Below are 18957 nucleotides of genomic sequence, written 5' to 3'. Positions count from 1 at the left end.
CTGTCCCCAATATCCCTTATGGATGCTAGAGAAAAAAAAAAATATATATATATATATTATATGTGCCAGACGCATCATCTCCATTCAGCTCTGCATCCAGACCGATTTCCCGTCACGGTGTCCTGACGGGTCCCAGCTGTAGTCCACAGCCGGCGCAGTGTGCAGCTATTGCCTTTGGAGTTTCATGTGGTAACCAGCCCACCGTGTGGGTTTTTAGGGTGCAAGTCTCATTCACACTGTTGATTTGTTTTGAGCTAAATGTCTTTTTAAGAAATACATACAATCTGCACTATGAGCACCATCCTTGTATTTAGAAAAAAAAATAATAAGAATTTACTCACCGGTAATTCTATTTCTCGTAGTCCGTAGTGGATGCTGGGAACTCCGTAAGGACCATGGGAATAGACGGGCTCCGCAGGAGACTGGGCACTCTTAAAAGAAAGATTAGGTACTATATCTGGTGTGCACTGGCTCCTCCCTCTATGCCCCTCCTCCAGACCTCAGTTAGGGAAACTGTGCCCGGAAGAGCCGACATTACCAGGAAAGGATTTGGAATCCAGGGTAATACTCATACCAGCCACACCAATCACACTGTACAACTCGTGATAACCATACCCAGTTAACAGTATGAACAACAACTGAGCCTCAGTAACAGATGGCTCATAACAATAACCCTTTAGTTAAGCAATAACTATATACATGTATTGCAGAGAGTCCGCACTTGGGACGGGCGCCCAGCATCCACTACGGACTACGAGAAATAGAATTACCGGTGAGTAAATTCTTATTTTCTCTGACGTCCTAGTGGATGCTGGGAACTCCGTAAGGACCATGGGGATTATACCGAAGCTCCCAAACGGGCGGGAGAGTGCGGATGACTCTGCAGCACCGAATGAGCAAAGGCAAGGTCCTCCTCAGCCAGGGTATCAAACTTGTAGAACTTAGCAAATGTGTTTGAACCCGACCAAGTAGCAGCTCGGCAAAGCTGTAAAGCCGAGACCCCTCGGGCAGCCGCCCAAGAAGAGCCCACCTTCCTTGTGGAATGGGCTTTTACTGATTTAGGATGCGGCAATCCTGCCGCAGAATGAGCTTGCTGAATCGTGTTACAGATCCAGCGCGCAATAGTTTGCTTTGAAGCAGGTGCACCCAGCTTGTTGGGCGCATGCAGGATAAACAGCGAGTCAGTTTTCCTGACTCCAGCCGTCCTGGCTACATAGATTTTCAAAGCCCTGACTACATCTAGTAACTTGGAGTCCTCCAAGTCCCTAGTAGCCGCAGGCACAACAATAGGTTGGTTCAAATGAAATGCTGATACCACCTTAGGGAGAAATTGGGGACGAGTCCTCAATTCTGCCCTGTCCATATGGAAGATCAGATAAGGGCTTTTACACGACAAAGCCGCCAATTCTGACACACGCCTAGCCGATGCTAAGGCCAATAGCATGACCACTTTCCACGTGAGATATTTTAGCTCCACGGTCTTAAGTGGCTCAAACCAGTGGGATTTCAGGAAATCCAACACAACGTTAAGATCCCAAGGTGCCACTGGAGGCACAAAAGGGGGCTGAATATGCAGCACTCCCTTAACAAACGTCTGAACTTCAGGCAGTGAAGCCAGTTCTTTTTGAAAGAAAATAGATAGGGCCGAAATCTGGACCTTTATGGATCCTAATTTTAGGCCCATAGTCACTCCTGACTGTAGGAAGTTCAGGAATCGACCCAGCTGGAATTCCTCTGTAGGGGCCTTCCTGGCCTCACACCAAGCAACATATTTTCGCCATATACGGTGATAATGTTGTGCTGTCACGTCTTTCCTAGCCTTTATCAGCGTAGGAATCACTTCATCTGGAATGCCCTTTTCCGTTAGGATCCGGCGTTCAACCGCCATGCCGTCAAACGCAGCCGCGGTAAGTCTTGGAACACACAGGGCCCCTGCTGTAACAGGTCCTGTCTGAGAGGTAGAGGCCATGGGTCCTCTGAGATCATTTCTTGTAGTTCTGGGTACCAAGTTCTTCTTGGCCAATCCGGAACAATGAGTATAGTTCTTACTCCTCTCTTTCTTACAATCCTCAGTACCTTGGGTATGAGAGGAAGAGGAGGGAACACATAAACCGACTGGTACACCCACGGTGTCACTAGTGCGTCCACAGCTATCGCCTGAGGGTCTCTTGACCTGGCGCAATATTTTAGTTAGCTTTTTGTTGAGACGGGACGCCATCATGTCTACCTGTGGCCGTTCCCAACGATTTACAATCAGCGTGAAGACTTCTGGATGAAGTCCCCACTCTCCCGGGTGGAGGTCGTGCCTGCTGAGGAAGTCTGCTTCCCAGTTGTCCACTCCCGGAATGAACACTGCTGACAGTGCTAGCACGTGATTCTCCGCCCATCGAAGAATCCTTGTGGCTTCTGCAATTGCCATCCTGCTTCTTGTGCCGCCCTGTCGGTTTACATGGGCAACCGCCGTAATGTTGTCTGACTGAATCAGCACCGGTTGGTTTTGAAGCAGGGGTTCTGCTTGACTCAGGGCGTTGTAAATGGCCCTTAGTTCCAGAATATTTATGAGAAGGGAAGTCTCCTGACTTGACCACTGTCCTTGGAAGTTCCTTCCCTGAGTGACTGCCCCCCAACCTCGGAGGCTTGCATTCCTGGTCACCAGGACCCAGTCCTGTATGCCGAATCTGCGGCCCTCGAGAAGATGAGCACTCTGCAGCCACCACAGCAGATACACCCTGGCCCTCGGGGACAGGGTGATCAGCCGATGCATCTGAAGATGCGATCCGGACCACTTGTCTAACAGATCCCACTGAAAGATCCTTGCATGGAACCTGCCGAAGGGAATTGCTTCGTAAGAAGCTACCATCTTTCCCAGGACTCGCGTGCAGTGATGCACCGACACCTGTTTTGGTTTCAGGAGGTCCCTGACCAGAGATGACAATTCCTGGGCCTTCTCCACCGGGAGAAACACCTTCTTCTGTTCTGTGTCCAGGTCATGCCCAAGAACAGCAGACGCGTCGCAGGAATCAGCTGCGACTTTGGGATATTCAGAATCCAGCCGTGCTGTTGCAGCACTTCCCGAGATAGTGCTACGTTGACTAACAATTGCTCCTTGGACCTCGCCTTTATAAGGAGATCGTCCAAGTACGGGATAATTATAACTCCCTTCTTCCGAAGGAGTATCATCATTTCGGCCATTACCTTGGTAAATACCCTCGGTGCCGTGGACAGACCAAACGGCAACGTCTGGAATTGGTAATGACAGTCCTGTACCACAAACCTGAAGTACTCCTTGTGAGGTGGGTAAATGGGGACATGCAGATAAGCGTCCTTGATGTCCAGCGACACCATAAAATCCCCCTCTTCCAGGCTTGCAATAACCGCCCTGAGCGATTCCATTTTGAACTTGAACTTCCTTACATAAGTGTTCAAGGATTTTAAATTTAGAATGGGTCTCACCGAACCGTCTGGTTTCGGTACCACAAACATTGTGGAATAGTAACCCCGTCCCTGTTGAAGGAGGGGAACCTTGATTATCACCTGCTGAAGGTACAGCTTGTGAATAGCCGCCAGCACTACCTCCCTTTCCCTGGGAGCCGCTGGCAAGGCTGATTTGAGGTAACAGCGAGGGGGAGTCGCCTCGAACTCCAGCATGTATCCCTGAGATACCACTTGTAGAACCCAGAGATCCACCTGTGAGCGAACCCACTGGTCGCTGAAGTTCCGGAGACGCGCCCCCACCGCACCTGGCTCCACCTGTGGAGCCCCAGCGTCATGCGGTGGACTTAGTGGAAGCAGGGGAGGATTTTTGTTCCTGGGAACTGGCTGTCTGGTGCAGCTTTTTTCCTCTACCCCTGCCTCTGGGCAGAAAGGTTCGCCTCTGACCCGCTTGCCTTTCTGAGGCCGAAAGGACTGTACTTGATAATACGGTGCTTTCTTAGGCTGTGAGGGAACCCGAGGTAAAAAAGTCGACTTCCCAGCTGTTGCTGTGGATACGAGGTCCGAGAGACCGTCCCCAAACAATTCCTCACCCTTATAAGGCAAAACCTCCATGTGCCTTTTAGAATCAGCATCACCTGTCCACTGCTGAGTCCATAATACTCTAATGGCAGAAATGGACATTGCATTAATTCTAGATGCCAGCCGGCAAATGTCCCTCTGTGCATCCCTCATATACAAGACGACGTCCTTTATATGCTCTATGGTTAGCAAAATAGCATCCCTGTCGAGGGTATCAATGTTGTCTGACAGGGTATCAGACCATGCTGCTGCAGCACTACACATCCATGCTGAAGCAATAGCAGGTCTCAGTATAGTACCTGAGTGTGTATATACAGACTTCAGGAAAGCCTCCTGCTTTCTATCTGCAGGCTCCTTTAGGGCGGCCGTATCCTGAGACGGCAGTGCCACCCTTTTAGATAATCGTGTGAGCGCCTTGTCCACCCTAGGGGATGTCTCCCAGCGTAACCTATCCGTTGGCGGGAAAGGGTACGCCATCAGTAACCTCTTAGAAATCACTAGTTTCTTATCAGGGGAACACCACGCTTCTTCACACAATTCATTTAATTCATCAGATGGGGGAAAAGTCACTGGCTGCTTTTTCTCCCCAAACATAATACCCTTTTTAGTGGTAACCGGGTTAATGTCAGAAATGTGCAACACATTTTTCATTGCCGTAATCATGCATCGGATGGCCCTTGTGGACTGTACATTTGTCTCATCCTCGTCTACACTGGAGTCAGACTCCGTGTCGACATCTGTGTCTGCCATCTGAGGTAGCGGGCGTTTTTGAGCCCCTGATGGCCTCTGAGACGCCTGGGCAGGCGCGGGCTGAGATGCCGGCTGTCCCAAGGCTGTTACGTCATCAAACCTTTTATGTAAAGAGTTGACACTGTCGGTTATTACCTTCCACATATCCATCCACTCTGGTGTCGGCCCCGTAGGGGGCGACATCACACTTATCGGCTCCTGCTCCGCCTCCACGTAGCCCTCCACATCAAACATGTCGACACAGCCGTACCGACACACCGCACACACACAGGGAATGCTCTGACTGAGGACAGGACCCCACAAAGTCCTTTGGGGAGACAGAGAGAGAGTATGCCAGCACACACCACAGCGCTATATAACACAGGGATTTTCACTATACCGAGTGATTTTTCCCAATAGCTGCTTATTAACACAAATTGCGCCTAAATTTATGTGCCCCCCCCTCTCTTTTTTACCCTTGTTGTACTGGATACTGCAGGGGAGAGCCTGGGGAGCGTCCTTCCAGCGGAGCTGTGAAGAGAAAATGGCGCTGGCTGTGCTGAGGAAGATAGCCCCGCCCCCTCAGCGGCGGGCTTCTCCCAGTTTTTAATAAGAATTTACTTACCGATAATTCTATTTCTCATAGTCCGTAGTGGATGCTGGGACTCCGTCAGGACCATGGGGAATAGCGGGCTCCGCAGGAGACAGGGCACATCTAAAAAAGCTTTTAGGTCACATGGTGCGTACTGGCTCCTCCCCCTATGACCCTCCTCCAAGCCTCAGTTAGGTACTGTGCCCGGACGAGCGTACACAATAAGGAAGGATCTTGAATCCCGGGTAAGACTCATACCAGCCACACCAATCACACCGTACAACTTGTGATCTGAACCCAGTTAACAGCATGATAACAGAAGGAGCCTCTGAAAAGATGGCTCACAACAACAATAACCCGATTTTTGTAACAATAACTATGTACAAGCATTGCAGACAATCCGCACTTGGGATGGGCGCCCAGCATCCACTACGGACTATGAGAAATAGAATTATCGGTAAGTAAATTCTTATTTTCTCTAACGTCCTAGTGGATGCTGGGACTCCGTCAGGACCATGGGGATTATACCAAAGCTCCCAAACGGGCGGGAGAGTGCGGATGACTCTGCAGCACCGAATGAGAGAACTCCAGGTCCTCTTTAGCCAGAGTTAAAATTTGTAAAATTTTACAAACGTGTTCTCCCCTGACCACGTAGCTGCTCGGCAAAGTTGTAATGCCGAGACTCCTCGGGCAGCCGCCCAGGATGAGCCCACTTTCCTTGTGGAATGGGCCTTTACAGATTTAGGCTGTGGCAGGCCTGCCACAGAATGTGCAAGTTGGATTGTACTACATATCCAACGTGCAATCGTCTGTTTAGACGCAGGAGCACCCAACTTGTTGGGTGCATACAATGTAAACAACGAGTCAGATTTTCTGACTCCAGCTGTCCTTGAAATATATATTTTTAATGCTCTGACAACGTCCAGTAACTTGGAGTCCTCCAAGTCGCTAGTAGCCGCAGGCACCACAATAGGCTGGTTCAAGTGAAATGCCGAAACCACCTTAGGGAGAAATTGAGGACGTGTCCTCAATTCTGCCCTGTCCGAATGGAATATCAGATATGGGCTTTTGTATGACAAAGCTGCCAACTCCGAAACTCTCCTGGCTGAAGCCAGGGCCAACAGCATGGTTACCTTCCATGTAGGGTATTTTAAATCTACCGATTTTAAAGGCTCAAACCAATGAGATTTGAGAAAATTTAGAACCACGTTCAAATCCCACGGTGCCACTGGAGGCACTATTGGGGGTTGTATATGTAGTACACCTTTGACAAAAGTTTGTACTTCAGGCACTGACGCCAATTCCTTCTGGAAGGAAATTGATAAGGCCGAAATTTGAACTTTAATGGACCCCAATTTGAGGCCCATAGACAATCCTGCTTGCAGGAAATGTAAGAATCGACCCAATTGAAATTCTTCCGTTGGAGCCTTTGACAATGCTAAATTCTTTTGTCGTATAAACAACCCTTAATGAAGTCTAAGAACACTGTACGCTGTTTACTTAAGAAGTACCGTAAGGGTACGCTAGTTGCGTAACGATCGCTCAGCCGAAGGCGAGACGCTCAAGCGTCACGTTCGCTCACGGCCCAGTGATCACAGGACACCACGTTATTGGTTATGACTAGAGTAATGATTCGCTACGGCGTAGCGGACGCTCGAGACCACGAGGAGATCACCAGCGGCGCAGACGCTCACAACGCTATACCTTTGTCTAAACCTTTTATCAAAGTAATACACAGAATACCTTAATGTGAATACAGGGTGTAAGTGCAACCTTGTGTAACCTGACTAACTACAAAGCTGTTTGAGCGTCACCGACGCTCAAGTGAACACTTAACACTATGAGAAAAATACACAGATACCTGTTTAGGGTCCAAAGCCTATTATCTGTATTATAACTATTATACTTGCAAAAAGAATCACAGTACAAATGATACACTACAATATAACAGAGACTTCCTAACCAAATAACTATACAAGAAATACAATACAATACTATGCTGATCTAATACAATACGATAATAGTCAATGGGAGATACAAGAGAAAGAGAAGGGTGAGAGAGAGAGAGACGGAGAGAGAGAGAGAGACGGAGAGAGAGAGAGATTGGCTCACAGTAAGACAATGATTACGGAGAGAAACTTACGCACAAAGGGTATGATCGCATGCGCCTCGATATCCAGCTCCGATTATCAGCAAGAAAACCGTTGATGAGAGTGAAGTTGGATATGGTCGGCCTGCCTATTTATGCCCCACACACAATGCAATCTCATAGTCCCTACAATCCCATTGTCCATTGGACGAAGGAATTCGGCCCCGCATCATAACAAAAGGTCATAGGTTGATTCATACAGGTGGGCTGTGACGATTTCCAACAGCTCAGGTGGGTGGGAAACTGGGTTTCCCGCCGCATACCTGAGTATGAGTAAATAATAGAAATGGACATAAACTTCTTATGTCCATAACTATCCGCACGAGCGATTAATACGCTCCAAACCAACACCGGAATATTGTTAATTAAATACTCTTCCGATGGGTACCAAACACTGCTGTATGATTCCTGTTAGACCCTTCGCACAATACAAAGAGGGATTCCTCCGTTCAGGGACATTCTATATTAACCAAACTTTCAGAATCTATCAAAGGGACCATGGTCTACAAACTACATTAATTGTGAAAATATGTAACCAATGAGTCGCACGCTACGGCTACATAAACTCTACCGTAAATACGCATACCGTGCGTCCGCGGGTGCACGCTATTGCGGGTATGCGCCTTCACGGGAGAGCGTACGCATGCGCAGCGCAGACCAGTGTGCGGTGCAAATATGGCAATGTGTATAGGGATATTTTTCTGACTTTGACAGTCCACCCTTTGGCAGTCAATAATAACTGCCACCTTCTAAAACATTTCAAAAGGAGAAAAATATAAGTCAGGGGTTAATTGATTTCCATGGTGGGGAAAGGAAGAAGAGTGGAGTAGGTGTGAAGAGGGTATGACCTAGTGAGAAAGCAGAAGCATGTGTGTATGAGTCCATGTTTGGAGGGTCATGTATCATCGTGCCGTACGTGTGGTAAATCAAGCTTCGAGGTATTGCGAAGTATACATTTGAATTCCTTCTTATCCCGTGGTACAGGTCTGTGGATGGGCTGTCAAACTTTACCGAGCTCTTTTCGGCTTTTGAACAAAATGGGGAGCACATTTTAGTTGATGATACATGAATGGGGGAATGTGATTGCTGATATCTGTGCCTGTATTCCCTATACTATGTGTGTTATTACCTGAGGGTTGTAGAGATGAAGATAAAGAACACTTATGGAAAATGCAATGATATTCTATGTCAGGGAAATGTACATCTGTTGTTGAAGTTTTGTTCGGTATCTGTTGAGAGTCGTCTTCTTTGCGCTGTATTGATCCTTGGGCATGAGCAAATAGCTTTGTCAGTGCCATCAGATTTACAAAAATGTTGGGCTAGCGTGAGTTTAAGAATACTAGGGAAACTGGGGATCCATGGCAAAGTTCATCAAATGTCCATTTCTTAAGTGGTCAAAACTTCATCTTTGGTGCTTGTCTGTTGTCTGTATAGCGTCTCGTCAACTTCCTCGTCCAAGGGGGTCTTTGTATCTTGGAGAAAAAAACAGAAAAACAGGTGAAAGAAACGGACCTTATAATCGCATTTTCATCACATCATGGTTTCTATCATTGGGTCATAAATCAAATCCAGGTTAATTACAGTTTCCTCACTCCTCAAGCTCATCACTCTTGTACTTTGTTTGCACCTCATTAAAGCCTGCCCGCATCTAAATATCAATCCAATAGATATAACAACACCTAAGATACATAGGAGAAACTTTCCAACATCCATTATGACTCCTTGAGCCCAGTCTCCTAAACCGGAGAACCAATTTCGCGGGTTCAACCATGACACCCAACTAGTCAGCTCATTACCTACAGCGGCAAGGGTGAGATTGTGTTTTCGGCGAAATTCCCATTTTAATTGGAGAATATCGTCCATCTTTTGGTCTATGACCTCTACCGGATCCTCGGTGCTATTTGTGATATACGTGCAACACTTTATGCCGTACTGTGTTGCCAATGTAACACAATATCCGCCTGTTACTGCTGTAAGATAATTAAGAACCATCCTATGCTGAACTAGTTCTGTTTTATAAGCTTGAAGTTCTCTTCCAGTGTATCTGAACGTGTCATCATACATTTCAGTGATATTATCTAACAAATTGGCGAGTGCGGAAATGTATCTATAATTCATCACTCCTCGAGCGGTGCGAGTGAAATCTAACGCTACCAGAACCTGAATCCCGGTGGATTCATGGATAAGATCAGAGGCCGGATGCTCTAACCTTTCTGACAGTTGTCTTTTAACTCGGTGCTCGTAATGAGTGTGAGTATAAGGAGCTTGGGCACCACGGTGTATGTCCTTCATTTTGTCATGTGTAACAGTCATCACTTCAGGCAATACTTTTCCAATATAACACAATCCTTCAGAGTTTGGGGCAAGCCACTTGTACGCCTTTCTCCCGCATATGAAATATGCATCATCGGGGAGAACATATGGGACGGAGAAGGACATGACCATATTACACACCTTCCAGGTGAACTCTCCTGACCCTAATTCTTCCATCTGCTTAATGCACGTATCAGTTTGTACGATATGTGCACAGTATCCTGGTGATACTTCTCCAACTCTAGTAATCCTATTCCCTAAGGTATATCGATACCGGAAAGATTTTCCTCTACTGGCTATGTGGCGTACAAGCTCTGTATCTGTAGGCATTCTATCTGCTCTGTGTGAAAAGGTCATGGTAAGGTTGCTCCATGACACTTCCCAATTTCCCGGCTTACGAGGATTGGAGATATTAAAACATAAGAGGGACCTATCCACATGGTATTGGTGGAGCTTCAAACTAGGAGGGCTGGAGATGTTAAACCTCCGGTCCACCGGTCTCCCACCACTTAGCTCAAGTACCTCCCCTAACGTTAAAGGAAATGGTACTAGCCCTGATTTGCTATGACCCTGAGGTACTTGAGAGCATACCCAACAATCTGTTTGGTTTAATACGTTACCCACTAAGGAGTGATAGTCACTCAATGGATGCCGGTCCATATGGATATTAAAACTGGATTGGCATTTCTTTATGCACCCATCCTCAATCAAATTGTCACAGAGCCTACAGATACAGTTTTCTTCAGCTAACAATCCATCACAATTTCTTCTATCGGATCGTTTTCTGATACTCGCCTTTGCTTGTTGGTTTGGTTGATCTTGGAAAACTACGCCTCCATCATCATAATCGGAACCCATTCCAGAACCTCTCTCGACCTCTATGGTACTCTCGCCGGGACAGACTGCTCTGGTCAACATCATGGTTAACATCAAAATCCGGATCACAGTCTCTTGGGGCAAGTCCATCCGTTGACACGACCTCACCTATCCCTCCGCTAGGGGCCTTCGCTAATCTCGTGGGTGTTGCTGTGCCTACTGTGGTCTCTGCTATGGTGGCCGCTAGAGAGAGAGCTGAAATTGTTGCTGGATCGTCTTCTTGATCACACTCCTGAGGAAAGTTCAAAACAGGGTACATCTTGCACGGGTTAGTAATTGCATGGGTTACTTGGTTAACATCATTAACATTTACAGGGTTACTAAGTGTTTGTGTTTTACAACCCAGTGCGTTTCTCTCCGTAATCAACTTCTCTCCTGCTATGTATGGTGGTGGCGGGGCTGTGGCTATCAGTTTCCTGACTGCCCCAGATCCCGCCGCCAGAGCCAAACCTCTCTGTATCTCACCTTCCTGTTGCCACAACTGTAAATAATCATGATGCTGAATTCGTCTCTGTTGATTTTATGAGACATATCCTCCTCCTTAAATTTTGTAACACTTCTGGACTGAAGCTACCTATTCTTGGGAATTTCTCCCGGTCTTGTTCAGTCATTCTCTCCCATTCATCACATAAAACCTCTGTGTGACTTCCGTATTTTTCACACATGATGTACCTTGCCGACCCGACTGGTCGGTTCTCTGAATCAACCCGAACCGAGGTTGATCGCCCCCTACCTGAACAATTGGCCCCCATAATCTGCAGGTGTTGCTTACTACTCCTTTGATCTTTATATCACGGTCTTCAGCGAACCCTTACAGCAAACCAAATTATTCAAAATAGGCCGGCGGTGGCGGTTTACCGAGTACCCCACTCACTCGCCCACCTCGACCAATACGACCTGATCACACCGATATGGTGCTGGCGTACTCGATACAGGGCCCTACCAGAAACCTTCTGTTTACTGGAACATACGAGGGTTACCCGCAGGACACTTACTCTTTCCAGTAAAGGTGGGGTTGTTAGATAGTTCCTGAGTGACCAGCGAACTTCCCTTTAAAAATAAAAAATTACACAAATCACGTCAGAATGTACAAATAGCGTTTGTGACCACTTTACGCTAATGGTATTAGGTCAGATTACTAACTACTGCACACAATTACGTGCGGTACAATCGTTCAGTACATAAGCACTACCTGTTATGTACTGAGAGATCAATGGAATCGAAAATTGCGGCTGCGAATTCCTTCAGCCAGAGCTTCCAATGGCCTATATGGGTTTTAGCACCAACCCCCGGGGTTGTGCTTCTTGTACCTTTATAGCGGACCTTCTTGTACCTTGTGACCTCCTGGCCTTGTCCTTGTGACCTCCTGGCCTTGTCCTTGTGACCTCCTGGCCTTGTTACCTTGTGACCTCCTGGTCTTGTTACCTTGTGGTCCGCTATACTCTAATGCTCAAATATTATTTAACCAGGGATGCCTCCCTAGCCACCGTATATGTCACTTACACGTATGTCCTTTACGAGTACCCGATTTCTTTTTTGGTTCAACCTCTAAGTTATATAAACTTATGTATACAAAAACACACTCACTCAACACATGTACACTTTCGTTTCTATATCTATTTCTGCGCAGAAATTTTCTTTAGCCCAGCTGTGTTACCAATTAGGAGCAGGATCTGTTAAACTAAATTTCAAATTTTCCAAAAATAGATTTGCGTTATTTACCGCGTCGCGTTATCTACCGCTGTGCGTTACTTATCGCCTTATCACAACTTGAGCTACGTGGGCGTAACCGGACGCTACGTTGCGTAATGTACGCTGCGTGCGTCTGCCTTTGGATTGCGTACGCTAGTCTTTGTTAGAGACACGTGTACGCAAAACAAAAGATCCACCGTAACACAATTTCTACTTTTATCAATGTAGATGATCCCTGATCATCTACCGCACACCACACTGACTGCCTTATCTCCCAGACAAGCCGTGTGTTGGTCTATACTTTAACTATTACCTCTACTATGAAATAACAGCAAATCTCTTTTAGTACTTTCTATCAACTATAAAAATTGGCAAACAGGAATAGTGATATACGAAATTGAAAAAGAAATGCAGATATATATGTATGCGTGCGTGTATACGCAAGACAGAAGAGAAATAAACAGTTTTAAAAGACACAAGCGTTTTGTTCTTACTTCCGGTTCCCGGATTCCTTCAGCACTCTTTATCTAAGTGAAGCAGACGCTTATCCCGTCAGCACTGCGAGACAACCTCCCACCCTTTGCTGGGGGATAATGTCTGCTGATCTACCTAGTGCAGATATGAGAAGGACAGGACGAGTCCCCAATTGACAATGCTAAATTCTTTTGTCGTATAAACAACCCTTAATGAAGTCTAAGAACACTGTACGCTGTTTACTTAAGAAGTACCGTAAGGGTACGCTAGTTGCGTAACGATCGCTCAGCCGAAGGCGAGACGCTCAAGCGTCACGTTCGCTCACGGCCCAGTGATCACAGGACACCACGTTATTGGTTATGACTAGAGTAATGATTCGCTACGGCGTAGCGGACGCTCGAGACCACGAGGAGATCACCAGCGGCGCAGACGCTCACAACGCTATACCTTTGTCTAAACCTTTTATCAAAGTAATACACAGAATACCTTAATGTGAATACAGGGTGTAAGTGCAACCTTGTGTAACCTGACTAACTACAAAGCTGTTTGAGCGTCACCGACGCTCAAGTGAACACTTAACACTATGAGAAAAATACACAGATACCTGTTTAGGGTCCAAAGCCTATTATCTGTATTATAACTATTATACTTGCAAAAAGAATCACAGTACAAATGATACACTACAATATAACAGAGACTTCCTAACCAAATAACTATACAAGAAATACAATACAATACTATGCTGATCTAATACAATACGATAATAGTCAATGGGAGATACAAGAGAAAGAGAAGGGTGAGAGAGAGAGAGACGGAGAGAGAGAGAGAGACGGAGAGAGAGAGAGATTGGCTCACAGTAAGACAATGATTACGGAGAGAAACTTACGCACAAAGGGTATGATCGCATGCGCCTCGATATCCAGCTCCCGATTATCAGCAAGAAAACCGTTGATGAGAGTGAAGTTGGATATGGTCGGCCTGCCTATTTATGCCCCACACACAATGCAATCTCATAGTCCCTACAATCCCATTGTCCATTGGACGAAGGAATTCGGCCCCGCATCATAACAAAAGGTCATAGGTTGATTCATACAGGTGGGCTGTGACGATTTCCAACAGCTCAGGTGGGTGGGAAACTGGGTTTCCCGCCGCATACCTGGGTATGAGTAAATAATAGAAATGGACATAAACTTCTTATGTCCATAACTATCCGCACGAGCGATTAATACGCTCCAAACCAACACCGGAATATTGTTAATTAAATACTCTTCCGATGGGTACCAAACACTGCTGTATGATTCCTGTTAGACCCTTCGCACAATACAAAGAGGGATTCCTCCGTTCAGGGACATTCTATATTAACCAAACTTTCAGAATCTATCAAAGGGACCATGGTCTACAAACTACATTAATTGTGAAAATATGTAACGAATGAGTCGCACGCTACGGCTACATAAACTCTACCGTAAATACGCATACCGTGCGTCCGCGGGTGCACGCTATTGCGGGTATGCGCCTTCACGGGAGAGCGTACGCATGCGCAGCGCAGACCAGTGTGCGGTGCAAATATGGCAATGTGTATAGGGATATTTTTCTGACTTTGACACCTTCTTGGCCTCACACCACGCAACATATTTTCTCCAAATGCGGTGATAATGTTGTGCGGTCACTTCTTTCCTGGCTTTAAGTAAAGTAGGAATAACTTCCTCAGGAATGCCCTTCTCTTTTAGAATCCGGCGTTCAACCGCCATGCCGTCAAACGCAGCCGCGGTAAGTCTTGGAACATACAAGGTCCCTGCTGAAGCAGATCCCTTCTTAGAGGTAGAGGCCACGGATCCTCCGTGAGCCTCTCTTGAAGTTCCGGATACCAAGTTCTTCTTGGCCAGTCCGGAGCTACCAGTATTGTTCTTACTCCTCTTTTCCGTATAATTCTCAGTACCTTTGGTATGAGAGGCAGAGGAGGGAACACATACACTGACTGGTACACCCACGGTGTTACCAGAGCGTCCACAGCTATTGCCTGAGGGTCTCTTGACCTGGCGCAATACCTGTCCAATTTTTTGTTGAGGCGAGACGCCATCATGTCCACCTTTGGTTTTTCCCAACGGTTCACAATCATGTGGAAAACTTCTGGATGAAGTCTCCACTCTCCCGGGTGAAGGTCGTGTCTGCTGAGGAAATCTGCTTCCCAGTTGTCCACTCCCGGGATGAACACTGCTGACAGTGCTACGACATGATTCTCCGCCCAGCGCAGAATCCTTGCAGCTTCTGCCATTGCACTCCTGCTTCTCGTGCCGCCTTGTCGGTTTACGTGGGCGACTGCCGTGATGTTGTCGGACTGGATCAACACCGGCTGACCCTGAAGCAGCGATTTTGCCAGGCTTAGAGCATTGTAGATCGCTCTTAGCTCCAGTATATTTATGTGAAGAGACGTCTCCAGGTTTGACCACACGCCCTGGAAGTTTCTTCCCTTTGTGACTGCTCCCCAACCTCGTAGGCTGGCATCCGTAGTCACCAGGACCCAGTCCTGTATGCCGAATCTGCGGCCCACTAACAGATGGGCAGTCTGCAACCACCACAGGAGAGACAACCTTGTTCTCGGTGACAGTGTTATCCGCTGATGCATGTGCAGATGCGATCCGGACCATTTGTCCAGCAGATCCCACTGAAATGTTCGTGCATGGAATCTGCCGAATGGAATCGCTTCGTACGAAGCCACCATCTTTCCCAGGACTCTTGTGCATTGATGTACTGACACAGTTCCTGGTTTTAGGAGGTTCTTGACAAGTTCGGATAACTCCCTTGCTTTCTCTTCCGGGAGAAATACCTTTTTCTGAACCGTGTCCAGAATCATGCCCAGGAACAGCAGATGTGTTGTCGGGGTCAATTGAGATTTTGGAAGATTTAGAATCCACCCGTGTTGCTGAAGCACTACTTGTGTTAGCGCTACACCGACTTCCAGCTGTTCTCTGGACTTTGCCCTTATCAGGAGATCGTCCAAGTAAGGGATAATTAATACGCCTTTTCTTCGTAGAAGAACCATCATTTCGGTCATTACCTTGGTAAAGACCCGAGGGGCCGTGGACAACCCAAACGGCAGCGTTTGAAACTGATAATGACAGTCTTGTATCACGAACCTGAGATACCCTTGGTGTGAGGGGTAAATCGGGACATGTAGATAAGCATCTTTTATGTCCAAGGACACCATGAAGTCTCCTTCTTCCAGATTCGCTATCACTGCTCTGAGTGACTCCATCTTGAACTTGAATTTCTTTATGTACAGGTTCAAGGATTTCAGATTTAGAATAGGCCTTACCGAACCGTCCGGTTTCGGTACCACAAATAGTGTGGAATAATACCCCTTTCCCTGTTGTAGGAGGGGTACCTTGACTATCACCTGCTGAGAATACAGCTTGTGAATGGCTTCCAAAACCGACGTCCTTTCTGAGGGAGACGTTGGTAAAGCAGACTTTAGGAACCGGCGAGGGGGAGACCTTTCGAACTCCAGCATGTAACCCTGAGATACTATCTGCAGGACCCACGGGTCCACTTGTGAGTGAACCCATTGATTGCTGAAAATCTTGAGTCGACCCCCCACCGTTCCTGAGTCCGCTTGTAAAGCCCCAGCGTCATGCTGATGGCTTTGTAGAAGCCGGGGCGGGCTTCTGTTCCTGGGCAGGGGCTGCTTGCTGCCCTTTCTTACCCTTTCCTCTGCCTCGCGGCAGATAAGACTGTCCTTTTGGTCGCTTTTTATAGGAGCGAAAGGACTGCGGCTGAAAAGACGGTGTCTTTTTCTGTTGGGAGGGGGTCTGAGGTAAAAAAGTGGATTTGCCGGCAGTTGCCGTGGCCACCAGGTCCGAAAGACCGACCCCAAACAATTCCTCTCCTTTATATGGCAATACTTCCATATGCCTCTTGGAATCCGCATCACCTGACCACTGTCGCGTCCATAAACTTCTTCTGGCAGATAAGGACATCGCGCTTACTCTTGATGCTAGAGTACAAACATCCCTCTGAGCATCTCGCATATAAAGGAAAGCATCCTTTAATTGCTCTAGAGTCAATAAAATACTGTCCCTATCCAGGGTATCAATATTTTCAGTCAGAGAATCCAACCACACTACCCCAGCACTGCACATCCAGGCTGAGGCTATTGCCGGTCGCAGTATAACACCAGTATGTGTGTATATACTCTTCAGTGTAGTTTCCAGCCTCCTATCTGCTGGATCCTTGAGGGCGGCCGTATCAGGAGACGGCAACGCCACTTGCTTTGATAAACGTGTGAGCGCCTTATCCACCCTAGGGGGTGTTTCCCAGCGCGCCCTAACCTCTGGTGGGAAAGGGTATAATGCCAATAACTTCTTGGAAATTAGCAGTTTTCTATCGGGGTTAACCCACGCTTCATCACACACGTCATTCAATTCCTCTGATTCTGGAAAAAATACAGGTAGTTTTTTCACCCCCCACATAATACCCCTTTTTGAGGTACCAGCAGTATCAGAGATCTGCAAAGCCTCCTTCATTGCCGTGATCATATAACGTGTGGCCCTATTGGAAAATACGTTTGTTTCTTCACCGTCGACACTAGATTCATCTGTGTCGGTACCCGTGTCGACTGACTGAGGTAAAGGACGTTTTACAGCCCCTGACGGTGTCTGAGACGCCTGAACCGGTACTAACTGGTTTGCCGGGCGTCTTATTTCGTCAACTGACTTTTGTAATGTGCTGACATTATCACGTAATTCCATAACTAAAGCCATCCATTCCGGTGTCGACTCCCTAGGGGGTGACATTACCATCATCGGCAATTGCTCTGCCTCCACACCAACATCGTCCTCATACATGTCGACACACACGTACCGACACACAGCAGCCACACAGGGAATGCTCTAATCGAAGACAGGACCCCCTAGCCCTTTGGGGAGACAGAGGGAGAGTTTGCCAGCACACACCAAAAGCGCTATAAATGTATATAAACAACCCTAGAAGGTGTTGTTTACTATATATGCGCTCTTAATATATAAATATCGCCAATTTATGCCCCCCTTCTCTTTGTTACCCTGTTTCTGTAGTGCAGTGCAGGGGAGAGACCTGGGAGCCTTCCTCACCAGCGGAGCTGAGCAGGAAAATGGCGCTGAGTGCTGAGGAGAATAAGCTCCGCCCCTTTTTCGGCGGGCTTTTCCCCGGTTTTTAAGAAACTGGCCTGGGTTAAAATACATACATATAGCCTTAATGGCTATATGTGATGTATTTATTTTGCCACTAAAGGTAATTATATTGCTGCCCAGGGCGCCCCCAGCAGCGCCCTGCACCCTCCGTGACTGAGTCAGTGAGCCGTGTGACAACAATGGCGCACAGCTGCCGTGCTGTGCGCTACCTTCAAGAAGACTGAGGAGTCTTCTGCCGCCTGCTTTCCGGACCTCCGTTCTGCCGTCTCTTCAGCGTCTGTAAGGGGGATCGGCGGCGCGGCTCCGGGACGAACCCCAGGCTGACCTGTGTTCCGACTCCCTCTGGAGCGAAGTGTCCAGTAGCCTAAGACTCCAATCCATCCTGCACGCAGGTGAGTTGGAAATCTCTCCCCTAAGTCCCTCGATGCAGTGATCCTGTTGCCAGCAGGAATCACTGAGATTGAAACCTAAAAAAAAACTTTTCTAAACAGCTCTTTAGGAGAGCCACCTAGATTGCACCCTCTCGGACGGGCACAAAAACCTAACTGAGGCTTGGAGGAGGGTCATAGGGGGAGGAGCCAGTACGCACCATGTGACCTAAAAGCTTTTTTAGATGTGCCCTGTCTCCTGCGGAGCCCGCTATTCCCCATGGTCCTGACGGAGTCCCAGCATCCACTAGGACGTTAGAGAAATAATGTTAATGGCGGGGGTTTTTGCACATATACAGTGTTATACACTGTATTATGTGCTATTTGTGCCAAAAAGGTAAACTAATTGCTGCCCAGGGCGCCCCCCCCCCCCCCCCGCCCCCCAGCGCCCTGCACCCAACAGTGACCGGAGTGTGTGGTGTGCTATGGGAGCAATGGCACACAGCTGCAGTGCTGTGCGTTACCTTAATGAAGACAGGAGTCTTCAGCCGCCGTTTTTCATCTTTATCTTCCGTCTTCTGG

At 47.4% G+C, this 18957-nt stretch overlaps 1 protein-coding gene across 5 annotated transcripts in view; it reads right to left on the bottom strand.

Moving 5' to 3' along the window:
* The window catches only part of TAOK3 (TAO kinase 3), a 498025-nt gene that overhangs the window by 251005 nt on the left and 228063 nt on the right, over positions 1-18957 (bottom strand). The gene's annotated exons all lie outside the window — the stretch shown is intronic.

The sequence above is a fragment of the Pseudophryne corroboree genome, chromosome 1 (assembly GCF_028390025.1).
Source record: "Pseudophryne corroboree isolate aPseCor3 chromosome 1, aPseCor3.hap2, whole genome shotgun sequence".
Lineage (NCBI taxonomy): Eukaryota > Metazoa > Chordata > Amphibia > Anura > Myobatrachidae > Pseudophryne > Pseudophryne corroboree.
This window is presented reverse-complemented; position numbering and strand designations above follow the sequence as displayed.